This window comes from Taudactylus pleione, unplaced genomic scaffold (genome assembly GCF_031769625.1).
Source record: "Taudactylus pleione unplaced genomic scaffold, aTauple2 ptg000934l, whole genome shotgun sequence".
In the NCBI taxonomy this organism is placed as follows: Eukaryota; Metazoa; Chordata; class Amphibia; order Anura; family Myobatrachidae; genus Taudactylus; species Taudactylus pleione.
In genome coordinates this window covers 3191740-3210000 of record NW_028285335.1, presented here as the reverse complement: position 1 = coordinate 3210000, position 18261 = coordinate 3191740, and the positions used below count along the sequence as shown (strand labels likewise).

Genomic DNA, 18261 nt, shown 5'->3' with positions numbered 1-18261 from the left:
GGGAAGGGGGGGTTAGATTTAGGCACATAGAGGGGGGATTAGGGTTAGGCACAGGAGGGGGGGAGGTTAGGGTTAGGCACCCTAAAGGAGGGTTAGGATTAGGGGGGAAAATAGGTTAGTTTATACTAGGGGTGAGCGGGTTCGGATTTCTGAAATCCGAGCCCCCCGAGCCCCCCCAATCCGAGTCCGATCCGAGTCAGACTCGACTTTTCCCGCCTGACTCGGATCTGAAATCGAGGCAAAACGTCATCATCCCGCCTTCCGAGTCTCGCGGGTTTTGGATCCTATATAAGGTACCCGCGTCGGCGCCATTTTCTCACTCGGCTGTGGACAGTGAAGAGGGAGGGTGGGAGTTAGGGCTGGCTGGGCTGTGTAGTGTAGTGTAGTGTAGTGCTGCTGTTGTCCACTACTTCAAAGTCCATAGGGGCTGGCTGTGTTGTACTGTGCTGCTGTTGTTAATAGGGGCTGTGTCCACTACTTCAAAGTCAATAGGGGCTGGCTGGACTGTGTTGTGCAGTCCGTTCTCCATAGGGGCTGTGTCCACTCCAAAGTCCTGTGCAGTGTCCCAGTCCTAAAGGGGTGCTGTAGTGTTGTCCAGGGGGTGCTCTGTCCATCAGGGGTGCTCCCCCCAAGTGCTAAAAAAATATATATTTTCTGTGTTTGTGAATTGTGTGCGCAGTAGCCGCACGTGCATCAACAAAGTAGTGCCAAGCGTGCGCCTGTGTCATAAGTAAAGGGCCGGCTGGCTTGACCGTTAAAGGGTGCTGTAACCCCCAAAGTACACTCCAGTCCAAACTAAAAAAAAAATTATTTTCTGTGTTTGTGAATTGTGTGCGCAGTAGCCGCACGTGCATCAACAAAGTAGTGCCAAGCGTGCGCCTGTGTCATAAGTAAAGGGCCGGCTGGCTTGACCTTTAAAGGGTGCTGTAACCCCCAAAGTACACTCCAAACCAAATAACAAAATATTTTTTCTGTGTTTGTGAATTGTGTGCGCAGTAGCCGCACGTGCATCAACAAAGTAGTGCCAAGCGTGCGCCTGTGTCATAAGTAAAGGGCCGGCTGGCTTGACCGTTAAAGGGTGCTGTAACCCCCAAAGTACACTCCAGTCCAAACTAAAAAAAAAATATTTTCTGTGTTTGTGAATTGTGTGCGCAGTAGCCGCACGTGCATCAACAAAGTAGTGCCAAGCGTGCGTCTGTGTCATAAGTAAAGGGCCGGCTGGCTTGACCGTTAAGGGTGCTGTAACCCCGAAAGTACACTCCAGTCCAAACCAAAAAAAAATTATTTTCTGTGTTTGTGAATTGTGTGCGCAGTAGCCACACGTGCATCAACAAAGTAGTGCCAAGCGTGCGCCTGTGTCATAAGTAAAGGGCCAGGCTGGCTTGACCGTTAAAGGGTGCTGTAACCCCCAAAGTACACTCCAAACAAAAAAAAATATATATTTTCTGTGTTTGTGACTTGTGTGCACTGTGGCTGCACGTGCATCAACAAAGGAGCAGCGCCAAGCGTGCGCCTGTGTCCCATAAGTAAAGAGCCGGCTGGCTCATTTCTTAAAGGGTGGTGTAACCCACAAAGTGCACTACTCTCCAGCAAAAATAAAAAAATATTTTCTTTGTTTGTGTGCGCTTTAGCCGCACGTATATATCAATATAACATAAATGGAGGACCAAACTTTCTCCGATAAAAATAAAATAGGGAAAGATCAAGAACCACTTCCTCCTAGTGCTGTTGCTGCTGCTGGGAGTTGTTCATCATCCCAGAGAGGAAGTAGGAACATCACTACTTTTACTAAACAATTGACCCTCCAACAGTCCCTAGCGATGAGGATGAAGTACGACAGCAGTCATCCTGAAGCAAAACGTATAACTGAGGCCTTGACTGCTATGTTGGTGTTAGACGTGCGTCCGGTATCCGCCATTAGTGCAGTGGGATTTAGACAATTGATGGAGGTAGTGTGTCCCCGGTTCCAAATCCCGTCTAGATTCCACCTGCATCCTCAAAGCTGCAGCGACAAGCGTGCGTCTGTCTGTTAAAGGGTGGTGACACCCTCAAAGTGTGCTACACAAACAATAAAAATATTGTTCTTTTTTTTTCGGTCTTTGTGAAATGTGTGGGCTGTAGCCGCACCTGCATCCTTAAAGCAGCAGCGACAAGCGTGCGTCTGTCTGTTAAAGGGTGGTGACACTCTCAAAGTGTGCTACACAAACAATAAAAATATTCTTCTTCTTTTTTCTGTCTTTGTGAATTGTGTGGGCTGTAGCCGCACTTGCATCCTCAAAGCAGCAGCGACAAGCGGGCGTCTGTCTGTTAAAGGATTACATCGGTGACAGCATCCAAGTAGGCATGTCAGGCAGTCCGTACCTGTACTGGCAGGAAAAAGAAGCAATTTGGAGGTCCCTGTACAAACTGGCTCTATTTTACCTGAGTTGCCCCCCCTCCAGTGTGTACTCCGAAAGAGTGTTTAGTGCAGCCGGGAATCTTGTCAGCGAAAGGCGTAGGAGGTTGCTTCCACAAAATGTGGAGAAGATGATGTTCATAAAATGAATTATCAACTCTTCCAGGGAGACCAGCCTCCAGAACGTACAGAGGGACCTGTGGTTCCAGCGGGGACGAATTAATACTCTGTGAGGATGAGGATGTACACACTGAAGAGGGTGAGGAATCGGTGGATGAGGATGACATCTTGCCTCCGTAGAGCCAGTTTGTGCAGGGACAGATTAATTGCCAGCTTGTTTTGTGGAGGCCCAAACGAACCAATCATTTCAGCCACAGTCGTGTGGCAGACCCTGGCACTGAAATGATTGGTTTGTTAAAGTGTGCATGTCCTGTTTATACAACATAAGGGTGGTTGGGAGGGCCCAAGGACAATTCCATCTTGCACCTCTTTTTTTTCTTTGCATTATGTACAGTTTGGGGCCTAGTTTTTCAAACTGCCATCCTGTCTGCCACTGCAGTTTCACGCCTAGATGGGTCACGTGTTTGTGCCGCCCACTCGTGTCGCTTAGCATAGTCATCCAGCTACCTCGGTGCAACCTTTTGAACATAAAAACACTATTGTGAGGTGTGAGGTGTTCAGAATAGACTGGAAATGAGTGGAAATTAAGGTTATTGAGGTTAATAATAGCATAGGAGCAGAAAAACCTACAAATTCTGTGATTTTAGCTGTTTTTATGCTTTTTTTTAAAAAAAATACAGATCCAAAACACAAAACCCAGAACCCAAAACACGGAAGGGTGGTTTTGGCAAAACCAATCCAGATCCAAAACACGAAGAAAGATCCAGATCCAAAACCAAAACACAAAACACGAAAAGTGGCCGGTGCACACCCCTAGTTTATACTAACCTGGGGACGATCAGGATTTCCTCCTCTGTTGGCCAGCCGCTGTCGGGATTTGAACCGCCGGTCAGGGATCCACCGGTAATTCATACTGTAGGTAAGTCCTGCAAATATTTAGACTGTGTAGTGCATGTTTGGTTAATTTTTGGGGCATGGGTCCCCTAGATTGCTTTGGTTTATCTGCTTCAGGGCACCGCATTATAACACAATTTTCCTTTATAACACATTTTAACGCTTCACTGTCTGTTTTTATATATGTATTTCACTTTTTTTTTTTTCCATTCCTTACATGCAGTTGCGGCTGCTCTTTAACTATTTCCTTTACACTCCACCTTTCTTATTAGAGCAGTGCCCTGGGGCGGCTTAGCTGGGCTAGTTTGGGGTGGTCCTGCGCTCTGGATTTGAACCCTAGTATGTTAGGGACCTACGCTACAGAGGTTACCCGGATGTGGTGGGTAGGCCCATAACCTTGGCCAAGATTATGCCAAAAACCTCTATTCAGTGCAAAAATGTATTTAATTATATATAATCAGATAATTTGGAGTTGTGCACTTGTATTTCTTCTTTTTGTGTATATATCAATGGTCTCCAGAGGTAGCACCTCCAATTATATATATACTGTATGTTCAGGGTGTGCAGTCTGAGGCCCATTTTCTATGCAATTCGTTCAGTGTATATGCACGACCATTATCTACAGATATATCTTTGCAGTGTGTACCCACCTTAAGCCTAGAGAGAGATAAAGTGGATGGAGATAAAGTACCAACCAATCAGCTCCTAACTGCCATGTCACAGGCTGTGTTTGAAAAGTGACAGTCAGGAGCTGATTGGTTGGTAGTTTATCTCTCCACTTTATCACTCTCTAAGGCTTAGTACATCTCCCCGTGTGTCTGCCTAACACCCCCCTGCTACCTTTCAGGTACGCCCACTAAAATCCACACTCCCTGCGCCCAAATCCGTGCTGCGTCTTTGCGCAGTAACAATCGGGACACAGTACGACTCAGATGCATGCTCAGTACTTATAACATCGGCCAACTACGTCTGCATCGGCATTGTATGTGGTTAGTGTGCGACTCGGAATCAGGTACGATATTCCTCGTTTCGGCGCAGCATTGAGATTAAAGGACCTTCTTTGTCCTGTTATTTGCACCACCGTTTCCTCAAACCATGGGCCGGATTCAGAGAGTTACAGAATAGCGTGGCTGCTACGTCTCTGCATCTCAAGTAAAAAGACCCCACTGCCAGCTTCTCTGATCCGGTGCTGCATCCGAGGACACAGCCATCGAATCAACTGTGTGACCATCGGACATCTGAGCAACTCTCACACAGCCAGGGCCAGGGAATCAAGGACGCAGCCACTGGCTTTGACACGCCTCCATTTTCTGCAATACTCCCCATCGCCACCCCCAGAAGCCAGAAGCATACCAATCATGCGGCAGCTTTTGGGGCACTGCGGCCGCCATCGCAGGACCTGATTTGTACATGCGCAGTGTGGCTCCTGCGCGTGAGTAGATTAAACAAAACACAGGAGAGTTACATAAATATCACATTCATGTGAACCTCTGAATTCCATTTGGGCAATAGTATAGACCAAACCTTTCTTACGCTTAATTAAGAGCATACTTGCCTACACTCCCGGATTGGCTGGGGGGGCTCCCGTAAATCGTGTGGGGCTCCTGGCCACCCGTAAAAGTGGACAAGTCTCTTGCGCTCCTCTCTAGCCAACCCGCACCCCCCCCACCTTCCCCTACCAGCCACTCGCAACCTCCACGGCCGCCCACTTACAGAGCACAAGTGGACAGACTTGGAGGGCACCAATGACACGATTGTCGCTGAATCGCATTGTCGTAAACCCGCCCCCGCTGTTACATGACTGGTTACTAGGCACAATATAGCGGGGGTGGGGCCGTGCTCATGCGATCGTGCCACCACGCCTCCTGCACAGGCCACCTTTGTGACCGCCAAGCCCCCTCTGTGCCGACCTGGCTCCCGAAGTTGGAGGCAGTAAAGTTGGCAAAGAAAGAGACTAATTTTGGGTGAGAATTTATATTTAAAAAAAATATATGAGTGTTTCAGGATGTGATCAAGCATAAAAATCAGATGCGACATGAGGGTTTGAATACAGAGGGGTCTATTTACTAAGCAGTGTTAGGAGACAGAGTGAAAAGTGATAAGATGCCAGCCAATCAGCTCCCAACTGTCATCTCTCAGGCTGTGTTTGAAAAATGACAGTTGGGAGCTGATTGGCTGGCACCTTATCACTTTTCACTCTGTCTCCTAACACTGCTTAGTAAATAGACCAGGTAGGCGAGTTCGGCCATTAATCCGGCCCTGTTAGAGATATGTGGCTGCAAATTTTGAATTAAAAATTGTGAATGAAATGGTGGCCCCTGCAATGAAATATTATTCCAACAGTACAATTTCTCGTTAAATGGTCCACTTCATATACGCGAGTTTTAATAGCACTAGTCCAGTGATACTAGGCAGTCTTATTAAACCGTAACACGGAAGGAGATTTATAAGGTTTGTATTTGTCTGATTTACAACATGTGTTTGTTCGTGTGAATGGAACCTATTGTAACTAGTGCTCCAGACTGTTGTGCGGTAGTCTGGGACAGTCATTTAGTTAATTGAACAAGCCCCGGCAGGGCATCCATGTAAAGTAAGCCCATATATCTCCCAACACACAAACAACACACTTCCCTCCTTCCCAACAATGACTTAATTTCCACGGCTTCCCAGCATGCCCCAAACCTCCGCTCACTGCGCACAATGTGGCTTTACTAAACAAGAGATTACAGTACAATGTAACAGGCATTTGCTTAAAGTCTCTCCTATCTGGGCTTATCTTATCTCTCTGTTGCTGACATGTCACAGTCCTAAATAGCTAAACAGTGACAAATTACCAGCAATTACATGTCTCAATACAACTGCTGAGTGCTGTTTTGTCTTACACACAGGGGCCATGCCAAGCTCTGTATCACAAAGTGCAGTTATTTAAGAAAACAAAATATGCCTGGAATGAACACAACTCTTAAGCCAGCTGAAGAGAGATAGATCGGGGAGACGAAAGTGAATTTGTGCCACAATGACTGGTGATGCCGCCGACACCTTTTCTATTTCGCGGCAATGATTAAATGTCCTTCATTAGGCCGCATAAGATTAACATTGTGGTGCCTTTAGCTGTGGCAGTGAACAAGGGCGCCCCCTACTGAGTAGTATTGTCATTCATTTTTTTTTGTTGTTGTTTAATTAATTCCTCCTGGCTTCTACTTTAATTACTCACGGTAATCAACATTTTAAGGATTATTTGACACGTCTAGCTAGAGAAAGAGTGGGGAAAAGCTGTCATGTCCACTGTCTGTAGTTGGAATTCTGGGCATGATTCGGGGGTAGACATTAATGTAGTAGCAGCTGAATCTTTATGCTAATGCCGTGGCCGATAGGTGTCCTAGTTAGATGTCCACCTGCAGCAGCACGAGTCAGCTGATGAGCGCACAAAGGCGTTGCATCATTCAGATATCAGCCGGACCATCGGACATTTAGTCAACCCTATTCATGCCCACCGTTGACAGCCTCCCCGCCCAGGAGCGCCTAAAATAATTGCATGGATCTCCATGCAATTCCGATTCGCTCCCCTGGCAGTATCCATTGAGAACACATGCGTGTCTCAGACACGTGCAGAATTAAAACATCAGATGCCACCTCTGAATCAGGTCCCCTGTCTCAGCACTTGGTTTTGTATATCCAAAGAGCAAAGCGTTAACTTAAAGGGTTTTCACAACAATTCATTGCCTGAAGTAAGTATAGTAATGGCCATTGAATGGTTCACCATCGATGGTCTCTATTGGTGGTGCCAGGGGTGGTTTACTTTGATGGCAGGAAACCATTGATCGTTTACTCCATCGATGGCCATCGCTTCCTCTCACACACACACAGAGTGCCAGGCAGCGGCTATGACTGAGTGGAAGTTGGGATATAGCGTGCGGTGGGCCAATCAGGGAAGGAGGGTGTGGCTATGGGACATGCATCAGGGGCAGAGCTACAGTATGTCATGTGCCCCCTGCCGCGGGAAAAAAAAAATAAACATCGCCACACTTTCTGCCATCAACGAAAAACCATGGGTCCTCTACCATGAAATGAAAAACCATCGACCATCGGTGGCAAACCATTGATGATCGATAGCCTTCCCTAAGTAAGTGAGACTGCAGTTAAGTTGCTTACTCACATATGCTTGCATGTTGATAAACTGAAACTGTAGACTTCTGATATGTGATTCCCTTGCAAGAATTCTGACCCGGGAACGGCACTAAAGTATATGGCCAAGTTGCCAAGGAGGCATGGCGGTGGCATGAGGATCAGCTTGGCATGCCTAGTACTCGTAGCCACCTCCCTTTCAAATACCCGCTCATGGTATGAGGAGCAGTATTGGGAGTTCCTGGGCGGAGACTGGGAGGTTGCTATTTAGACGCGTGGAGATGCTCTGTCTTTTGGACGTGCTATGGGTGTGTCGTGTCGTGAAAGCAGGATTTCAGCATATAAAGATGCAAAAAATGGGCAGCCCAGTCCTTGCACATTCAGATGCGCACTTGTACACCGGGGGAAGGGCTTTTACTAGCATTAGCCTAAAGTCGCAGACGTGACTATGGCAAAAAATGTGTGAAACTCAGAATCAGCCCCTAAAACTTTTACAAATAAAACAATTCACGTCTTCCCAGACATACTTCATAACTCGCACTAGCGACATCCATAGAGATGAAATCATCTGTCTACGAGAAGATATGATCATGTTTGATAAAATGACTGTAGTACAGGCATTCACCACTTACCTGGCGCGGTCGCATGGGTTAAGAGCGCAGCCAGCTGGGCTTCAGTTGGCACGGTCGCATCCCTTGCGCCTGTGCCATTCCACTGCTTGCCCAGTCTGTTAAGGAGGAACTCTGTCCTGCACAGGTTCAGAATGGATCTCCTCCTCCTGCTCTGCCCCCCCAGGGAGTGATGTCGCAGTCTGCGGCTGTAGACATCACTCCCGAAATCGCAGCCTAGAATGCTGTGCGAACGTCACTCTGGTGCGCATGCGTCGTATAGCAAAAGTGCAAGGAGGGAACACATAGTATCCAACATTATAGCCAACAAAAAGGATATTAAAAACATACAACTATATATAAAGTGACACATTGGGGGGTGGTACCAATATAGTGCAAGCCCATTGAGACTGGGGGTGGGGCTTGGGTGCTCTTACCTTAGGGGGCTGAGAAATATATACTGTGGGGATATTTTACCATGGGAACAGCGGGTGGGAAGTGATTCCACAATGGAGGTCTATGGAAATAGGTATAATGGTATGTATATATATATATATATATATATTTATTTTTTATTTTATTTTTTTAAATAAAATATTTAAATATATTTTTAAAAAGACATCTAAACTGAATTAAAAGTACAAAATAAAAAATCTGAATGGTCTTTGGCGAAAAAAAAAAATCAGTTAAGTAGTTAAGGAATAAATGGGCCATTAACATTCTCTGCCCAAAATCTGTTTTTATCCTCTCCTCCCTGGACTGGTTCTATGTGGAATTTCTGGCCTTGTGCTGGCTATTAAGCTTGTCAATGCTTTTACAAGGTTTGTACTGTAATATCCAAATCCAACAAATCATTGTATACAAAGCAAACAAAACACATAATGACTTCATGTAAAATCTTATTTTCCGCAAGCAACACGCACAAAGCTGCCGTTGCGGTGAGGTTAATCCCTGGTTTTGCATACCTGAGTCATTTTGTGATGAGCAACACAACACTACGCGTTTTCCTCTGGCGTCAGGCAGCTGCTTCACTTTATCCGGCACCGTGTGCCAATTCCCGGCCTCAAAAGCTTTATTATTTCTATAAATAAAATATATATCATTTCACAAGCTGAGAATTTCACAGTACAATATTTTGTACTAAAAATGTGATACATGTGACCACTTAAAAAGCAGTGAAATGTAAATAATAGATCACAAATCCCCAAGACAGTGTATACAGATGGAGCCCCTTAGTTTAGTACAAATGGCGCAATTAAGTGTCTGTCACGTGTTGCGCAATTTCGCCTAGCTGCCGGTCACTTTCAGCGACATGTAATAGCTTTTCCAGGTTTAGGGCTTATTTTCACATTGTTTTATCTGGTTCTTCTATCTGGTGTAAGTGAAAACTCAGGAATATGAATAAACATTATAGACATGTATGTAGTTTCTCAGATCTAAGACTGGGTACACACCTAAACCACCGGCAATCATGCCAATGTTCAGGGTGATTTGCCTTCAACCTGGACATCGCATGATTGCCGGTACACACTGCACCATTTAATGAACGACGGAACGATTACTTGTTCCGTCCTTCATTAATATGTATGGTGCCGCATGCCATATCGTATGATTGACTGTGCAGTACAGCCAATCACACGATAACGCATGCGACCAGCGGGAGCGCGCAATTGTGCATACACACTAGGCAATATACATGATTTATCGTGCCGATATCATCATGGTGTGTATGCACCCTTAGGATCATTTGACCGGCTGAGTAAACAACATGACTGCTCCAACTTATTTTTTAAAAATATGATTAGAGATTCTCTGTGCAGAATAATTTATGTCTATGGGCAGTGCTTAAAGTGGTCCTGGACGCATGGAGGCACTCACCCCCCCCAGTGGAGGTTTGGGGCAGGCACGGCCAGGACACTTGCCTGCAGACTCTGGCAGCTGCTACTGCCACAGCGCAGTGTCCATAATGGGAGCTCAGCAGTAAACAGTGAGTGGGCAGAGGCGGAAAACAGCCGGCGGTGGTTTGCGGGGTGGGACAGCGGGCCGGTGGCTAGTGGTTAACGCTGGGGCAGCGTGCACCAGGATGTGGCCTGCCAGCCTGAGCCAGAAAAAGCGGGTCCACCGCCCGTGGCTTGTTGTCGGGCGACTCTACATGCTGCGCATAAGTAAAGTTAGGCTGGAACTGGGTGAGGGGCGGGGTGCTGTGGTGCTCACAGCTGGGACAGGTGTGCTCTGCTGGGATAGGGGTGCTGTTATCTGTGCTGTGCTAGGAGTGGGGAGCTGGATGCTGTGATCTGTGCTGGGAGAGAGGTGCTGTAATCTGTGCTGTGCTAGGGAAGGGGTGCTGGATGCTGTGATCTGTGCTGGGAGAGGGGTGCTGTGCTGGGAGAGGGGTGCTGTGATCTGTGCTGTGCTGGGAGAGAGGTGCTGGATGCTGTGATCTGTGCTGGGAGAGAGGTGCTGGATGCTGTGATCTGTGCTGGGAGAGGGGTGCTGTGATCTGTGCTGTGCTGGGAGAGAGGTGCTGGATGCTGTGAACTGTGCTGTGCTAGGAGACTGGTGCTGGATGCTGTGATCTGTGCTGGGAGAGGGGTGCTAGGAGAGGGGTGCTGTGATCTGTGCTGTGCTAGGAGAGGGGTGCTGGATGCTGTGATCTGTGCTAGGAGAGGGGTGCTGGATGCAGTGATCTATGCTGGGAGAGGGGTGCTGTGATCTGTGCTGTGCTAGGAGAGGGGTGCTGGATGCTGTGATCTGTGCTGTGCTGTGCTGGGAGAGGGGTGCTGTGATCTGTGCTGGGATAGGGGTGCTGTTATCTGTGCTGTGCTAGGAGAGGGGTGCTGGATGCAGTGATCTATGCTGGGAGAGGGGTGCTGTGATCTGTGCTGTGCTAGGAGAGGGGTGCTGGATGCTGTGAGCCTGTGATCTGTGCTGTGCTGGGAGAGGGGTGCTGTGATCTGTGCTGTGCTAGGAGAGGGGTGCTGGATGTTGTGATCTGTGCTGTGCTAGGGAAGGGGTGCTGGATGCTGTGATCTGTGCTGGGAGAGGGAAGGGGTGCTGGATGCTGTGATCTGTGCTGGGAGAGGGGTGCTGGATGCTGTGATCTGTGCTGTGCTAGGGAAGGGGTGCTGGATGCTGTGATCTGTGCTGGGAGAGAGAAGGGGTGCTGGATGCTGTGATCTGTGCTGGGAGAGGGGTGCTGGATGCTATGATCTGTGCTTTGCTAGGAGAGGGGTGCTGTGATCTGTGCTGTGCTAGGAGAGAGGTGCTGGATGCTGTGATCTGTGCTGGGAGAGGGGTGCTGGATGCTGTGATCTGTGCTGTGCTAGGAGAGGGGTGCTGGATGCTGTGATCTGTGCTGTGCTAGGAGAGAGGTGCTGGATGCTGTGATCTGTGCTGTGGTAGGGAAGGGTGCTGGATGCTGTGATCTGTGCTGTGCTAGGGAAGGGGTGCTGGATGCTGTGATCTGTGCTGGGAGAGGGGTGCTGGGTGCTGTAATCTGTGCTGGGAGAGTGGTGCTGGGTGCTGTGATCTGTGCTGTGCTAGGAGAGGGTCGCTGGATGCTGTGATCTGTGCTGGGAGAGGGGTGCTGTGATCTGTGCTGTGCCAGGAGAGGGGCGCTGGATGCTGTGATCTGTGCTAGGAGAGGGGCGCTGGAGGCTGTGATCTGTGCTAGGAGAGGGGTGCTGGATGCAGTGATCTGTGCTGGGAGAGGGGTGCTGTGATCTGTGCTGTGCTGGGAGAGGGGTGCTGGATGTTGTGATCTGTGCTGTGCTAGGGAAGGGGTGCTGGATGCTGTGATCTGTGCTGTGCTAGGGAAGGGGTGCTGGATGCTGTGATCTGTGCTGGGAGAGGGAAGGGGTGCTGGATGCTGTGATCTGTGCTGGGAGAGGGGTGCTGGATGCTGTGATCTGTGCTGTGCTAGGAGAGGGGTGCTGGATGTTGTGATCTGTGCTGTGCTAGGAGAGGGGTGCTGTGATCTGTGCTGTGCTAGGGAAGGGGTGCTGGATGCTGTGATCTGTGCTGTGCTAGGAGAGGGGTGCTGGATGCTGTGATCTGTGCTGGGAGAGGGAAGGGGTGCTGGATGCTGTGATCTGTGCTGTGGTAAGGAAGGGGTGCTGGATGCTGTGATCTGTGCTGTGGTAGGGAAGGGGTGCTGGATGCTGTGATCTGTGCTGTGCTAGGGAAGGGGTGCTGGATGCTGTGATCTGTGCTGGGAGAGGGGTGCTGGGTGCTGTGATCTGTGCTGGGAGAGGGGTGCTGGATGCTGTGATCTGTGCTGGGAGAGGGGTGCTGGATGCTGTGATCTGTGCTGTGCTAGGGAAGGGGTGCTGGATGCTGTGATCTGTGCTGGGAGAGGGGTGCTGTGCTGGGTGATGAGTGCTGTGATCAGTGCTGAGAGCACAGCACAATGGGGGAAGGGGCCACAGTACAATGAACCCATGCCCCTTCCATGGGGCCACACCCCTTTTCAGGATCCCATGGGCGGGGGCACCACCCAAAATCTTGCCTAGGGCACTAATTTGGCCAGGGCCGGCTCTGGTCGCACAATAGTATCCCCAATTCAAATTACGCCACACAATAGCACAATCTAATCACATTACACCGCATATAGTGCCCCTGATTCACATTACACCACATAGTAGTGTCCCTTATTCATGTTACAACACACAGTAGTACCCTTTTTACACAATGTCCACATTAGTGCTTCTTATACACAATGCCCACAGTAGTGCCCCTAATACACATAATTCCCACAGTAGTAGTGCCCCTTATACAATGCCCACAGCAGTAGTGTCCATTACACATAATGCCCACTGTAGTGGTACCCCTTATGCAATGCTCCCAGTAGTGGTGCCCCTTATGCAGTGCCCCCATTAGTAGTGTGCCTTATGCAGTGCCCCCAGTTGTAGTTCCCCTTATGCAGTGCCCCCAGTAGTAGTGCTCCTTATGCAGTGCCCCCTATGCAATGCCCCCATTAGTAATGCCCCCAGTAGTAGTGTCCCCAGTACTGATGCCCCCAGTTGTAGTGCCCCCATTAGTAGTGCCCTTAGTCATAATGCCCCTATTAGTTGTGGCTCAGTAGTGGTGCCCCTTACACAAAAAGAATGCACAATACTTACCTTAATGACGTCTCTCCCTGCAACCACTGCAGGAGCCAGAAGGTGGAGCTCAGGAGTGAACTCCAGCCTCCGGCTGCCGCTGTAAGGAAGACGCCGGGCGCCCGCTGGTAAAAAAATCTCAGCAGGAGCCCGCAATGGAGTAGACAGCAGCAGCGCCTTTCCAGCCCGGTGCCTCCCTGTGGTGCAAAGCTGGCTGAGTGCATTGCTCCACTGCCTCTAGCTGGGTAAGGTGGGCTGGAGGAGGTGGAACTCGTTCCGCCTCCAAATGGAACTGATGGGATCTATTTTTCTTTTAAAGTAGTCTTTCAACTCGGCCCCCGGGATGGTTACTGGAACTTGAAGCCTGGACTTGGGCTTCCAGACATAAACTCCCAAAACAGAAACCAAAATAAAAGTTTGTTGACATTTTTATTTTATTTTTTTTTGCATAAAAAAAAAAATAATTCTAATAATAATAATAATAGAACAATCAATTAAAAATTGGAATAAAAGCTTTTAAAATACTTAAATTGCTTTTTTCCTATTGGTACCCATGGCTGACGCCATCCTAAGGACAGCCATCCATGACACACAGGTTTTTCCATGATTTGCATGGAGGAATTATCGCAGGAGTCACCTGGTTACCGTCTGAAATAGCCAGAGCTACAGTTATCACCAAGAGGGGGACTTTGATAAATAGGCAGAAGTTCTAAATCGTGCGAAAAACTTTCTGATGTCACAGGATCTAGGGCTTATTGGCACTGATAAATAAAATATATTTTATAAAAAGGCCAATTTCACCTTTAAAATAATAACAAACACCCAGCACCAATAACTTACCAAGCATAGGGCCCCATTTATGAACAAAGCTTAATACCAGCGGAATATTTTGTTTAGTATCACAATGATACAAAGAGAATGCCACTGGTATTCATCAATACTTACCTCTCCGGCGAGGTCTAGCGAAGTCCTCCTCGTTGGCGAGGACCTCCGCTCAGCTGCCAGCGACAGGCTTCTGTGCAATGGTCCATATGCACATGTACATGGCACTTTAACCTTGCGGGGAACCGGCAGTGCCTGGAAGACTTCTCTGAAGCCAGAAAGGCAGCGCTGAGTCTCCTTTGCCAGCAACGAGGACCGCATTGCTCTCGCCATCTTTAGATGGTGACAGCAATGCTGTGACAAGTAGCGGTAATCTTAGATTACCGCTGTTTGTTGAATAAAGAAAGGATGACATAACACCTTTAGTGAGCTAAAGGGGTTATGCATAGAGGATAAATTTGACCCTCAGTGTTTACAGGGTCTATTTACTAAGCAGTGTTAGGAGACAGAGTGAAAAGTGATAAGGTACCAGCCAATCAGCTCCCAACTGCCATCTCCCAGGTTGTGTTTGAAAAATGACAGTTAGGAGCTGATTGGCTGGCACCTTATCACTTTCCACTCTGGGGTCTTACTAAGCAGTGTTAGGAGAAGTGAAAAGTGAAGAGTGTAAAGTGATAAGGTACCAGCCAATCAGCTCCTAACTGCCATCTCACAGGCTGTGCTTGAAAAATGACAGTTAGGAGCTGATTGGCTGGCACCTTATCACTTTTCACTACTTCTAACACTGCTTAGTAAATAGACCCCTCTGTCTCCTAACACTACTTAGTAAATAGACCCCTAAATCCCCCAGTGACATTGGAAAATGATGCAGCTGCCTATGCCATAGACTAAGGACATATTTCCTCTTGACATGAATTCACCTCTCAACCTAAGCACCTGTTACTGCCGAACCCCTGATACTGACCTGTGATCTCAGTAGTGTGTGCATTACTTTAAAGAGCAGGAGAATTGCTTTTGCCATAAACATTATGCATAGCCACTGTCTGATCTCCAGGCCCCGGTAATGATGAGGGGAGCAGTACAAAACATAACACAGACAATTGGCACATAGCATACCCTGCACTGCGCTGGGAAATACACTGCCTTATAAGGAGTACAGTGCAAGTCTGTAATACAGTTGTATATGAGCTGGTAAACTTCTTACAGACCTGCACAATTCTGTGCAGCCCAGCTGTACTCGCTGGAAGTTCCAGTTCTGCGTACACGGGGCATTGATTCAGAGATAGGCGCAATTCCCGTAGTTACGCAATTGAGCGATTATCGGTAATCTGCGCATGCGTCTGAGTCGCACTGCTCATGCATTGTTTCCTTAACGATGTTGCTTGCGGTAAGGATTTATTTGCAAAGTGATTGACGGGCAAGGACCGCTTGTGGGCAGCGACAGGGAGGTGGAGACTCAAATGCAGATGTTTTGCCACCGTTTTCAGTGCGCGTCTCTGCCTGCGGCTGCGTACGCAGTGAAAATGGCTCCAGCATCTTAGTTCCCATGGACATTCTGTGGATCCCAGGGCGTATCTGTAATGGGTGCGGGGAACACAGGCTCCTGGGTCCAGGGGAGCCCGCACCACACACCCTCACCCATAATATTACTTAGCTCTCCGGAGTCCCACTTCGGCGCGGGCGTCCGGCGCTGTAAAACAACTGGAAAATGGCCACCGCAGCCATTTTCCCGGTGACCTGTGCAGACACTATAGACTCTAGTGCCCAGAGTCTATAACTCCAGCGCTGTCCGCGCACAGCTCAGTGCGCTGCCGGCCGCCAGGCAGAGAGGAGGGGGCCCGTGTAGGAGACTGCACACTGTACCCGGAGGAAACCCACGCAATCATGGGAGAATGTACATGTGCTTCACAGTTATGGCTAGGCTTACCATATCATCCCTTTAAACCGGGACACTCGTGAAATACACAGGTTCTGTGGCTGGCTGACTTCAAGCCTGGATTTCACCTGGTTATAATCAGCCACAGAACCTGTGTAATCCATGAGTGTCCCGGTTTAAAGGGATAGTATGGTAAGTCTAGTTATAGCCATGGTGGGAATTGAGCACAGGACCTCAGTGCTAAGAGGCAGTAATGCTAACCATTACACTCGGGTTACCATACTATCCCTTTAAACCGGGACACTTATGAATCACACATGTTCTGTGGCTTCTTCCCGGTTTAAAGGGGTAGTATGGTAAGTCTAATTACACTAACCATGCTGCCCAAAGTAAAACAACTGCAAAGTATTTTTCTTAATTACACATAAAAAACACTTTAATTGATTACGTACAGTATATTAATTCATCAATGTGTTAATATTTGACACCTTTAGAGCTGTGTGTGACTATTCTAGCTTTGCTCACTTTCCTTTGCAATATTGCTCAAATTAAATCAGGGTGATCATTAGAGAGCTGCAGTCCTCAAATTATATGTATTTGTGTTGTGCATCCCCAACATATTTCTATTTTTGTTTTCAAGCCACTCCATTGTAGCTTTTGCTGTATGCTTCAGGCCAATGGTTATCAACTGCAATCTTCTAGTTCCCCACAACAGGCCATGTTTTCAGGATTTCTGTCTGTTGAAACAAATGGGATAATTGCTGACCAGCAAATTAAAATAACTCACCTGTGTATGACTAAAGACATCCAGAAAACATGGCCTGGTTGGTGCTTGAGGCTTGGAGTTAAAAACCAATGCTTTGGACCATTGTCCAGCCAAAATATTCATATTTGCAATTGGCCTCTTATTAGCTTCTGTAAACAAGTTCCCCTTTCAAATGGATGCTTAGTTTTGGGGAAAAACAAATTCACAATTGGGCCATATTCAGTCTTTTACTTTGTTCTGGACTTGACAGTGATCCAAGTGGAGTGGCGTACAAAAACTTCTCAAAACTTTTCTTTCATTTTTGCTTTTCATTAACCTTTTTTTCAGATTTGCTTTCAGTGTTCTTCATGATGAAGCTCTTATATGGAAATGCACTAACCTAGTGGTTCTCATACTCGGTCCTCAGGACCCCACACAGGTCACGTTTTCTAGGTCACCCAGCAGGAGCACAGGTGTATTCATTAACTGACACATTTTAAAAGATCCACAGATGGAGCTAATTGTTTCACTAGTGATTCTGTGAGGAGAGCTGGAAAACATGCACTGTTTGGGGTCCTGAGGACCGAGTTTGAGAACCTGTGCACTAACCAACTGTGGGATCGTTAACAGTCAGGTATATTTATTCTTAAATCTATTGAAACGCTGTTTTCACAACCTCTGTAGACAATTTATTGCACTAGGCTGTAGCAAATGGGTGATGCAATCAATTATCGTTTAACGGAAAAAAAAGCTTTAAATATTGTTTGAAATTGCAGAATATTTTGTGTTGACTGGTGGTAAAAATACTTCAATAAATCCATTTTGATAATAAGCAAGACAATGTGAAAGAAGAGGATACTGTCTATAGCTACAGCATATTACATAATTACAGTCCAGACTACTCAGTCCTGGTTAGGGTTAAAAGCTTTATGAATTCCTCAGTTAATCCTGCTGCATCTATAAGGAAAGGATTAGGACCAACACCAATAAGTATGCAGTATAAGCACTTTCCAGATTACTGCACTGTTGGTGCAGACTAGCCCATCAAACAGTCAAGAAGTAAAGGGGGCTTACAGGTTCTGATAGCCATTTAATTGAGAGCGTGACCTTTAAACGGAACGGAACCCTTAAACATATATGTAGTTTATTTAAATTCTTTTAAGCTCAGTTAAGTAACTTACTGCTTCCTTTTTTTAACGTGTTTCAGAACATATTCACTAACAAATCGTCTTTAAATTGCCTATACATGTAACTACAGCAAACACATTGCTGGTTACATTTTAACAATCCACATTTTCCTATAATGTATTTCATGGTGGCGCATTAATCCAACATGTTGCCTACATAAACAATGAAACACTGTAGCTAATAATTGTTTAAAGGACCTGTAAGCCCTCGAAAAATATTTTTCCACCTACCCTTGTTTCCTTGTTCTCATGATTATACAGTCAGTACCCCTTTACACACATTATGCAGGGCTTTAGTTGGAAGCCCTGCTGGAGTTATATTCTTATCCTACAGCTGGTGAAGTTGTAATGCTCGCTGTATTGCAGGACTTTATACATAAGGGAGGTGAC

General features: G+C 47.1%; 1 long non-coding RNA gene across 2 annotated transcripts in view; it reads right to left on the bottom strand.

Moving 5' to 3' along the window:
- LOC148473336 (uncharacterized) overlaps nt 1-18187 on the bottom strand; it is an 88950-nt gene extending 70763 nt beyond the window's left edge. For both annotated transcript variants that reach the window (XR_015872980.1, XR_015872979.1), the window contains exons 1-2: nt 18103-18187; nt 9108-9223 (exon numbers count right to left, since the gene is read on the bottom strand). This is a non-coding gene — a long non-coding RNA (uncharacterized LOC148473336). The remainder of the gene's footprint in view (nt 1-9107; nt 9224-18102) is intronic.
- Nucleotides 18188-18261: the final 74 nt, after the last annotated feature.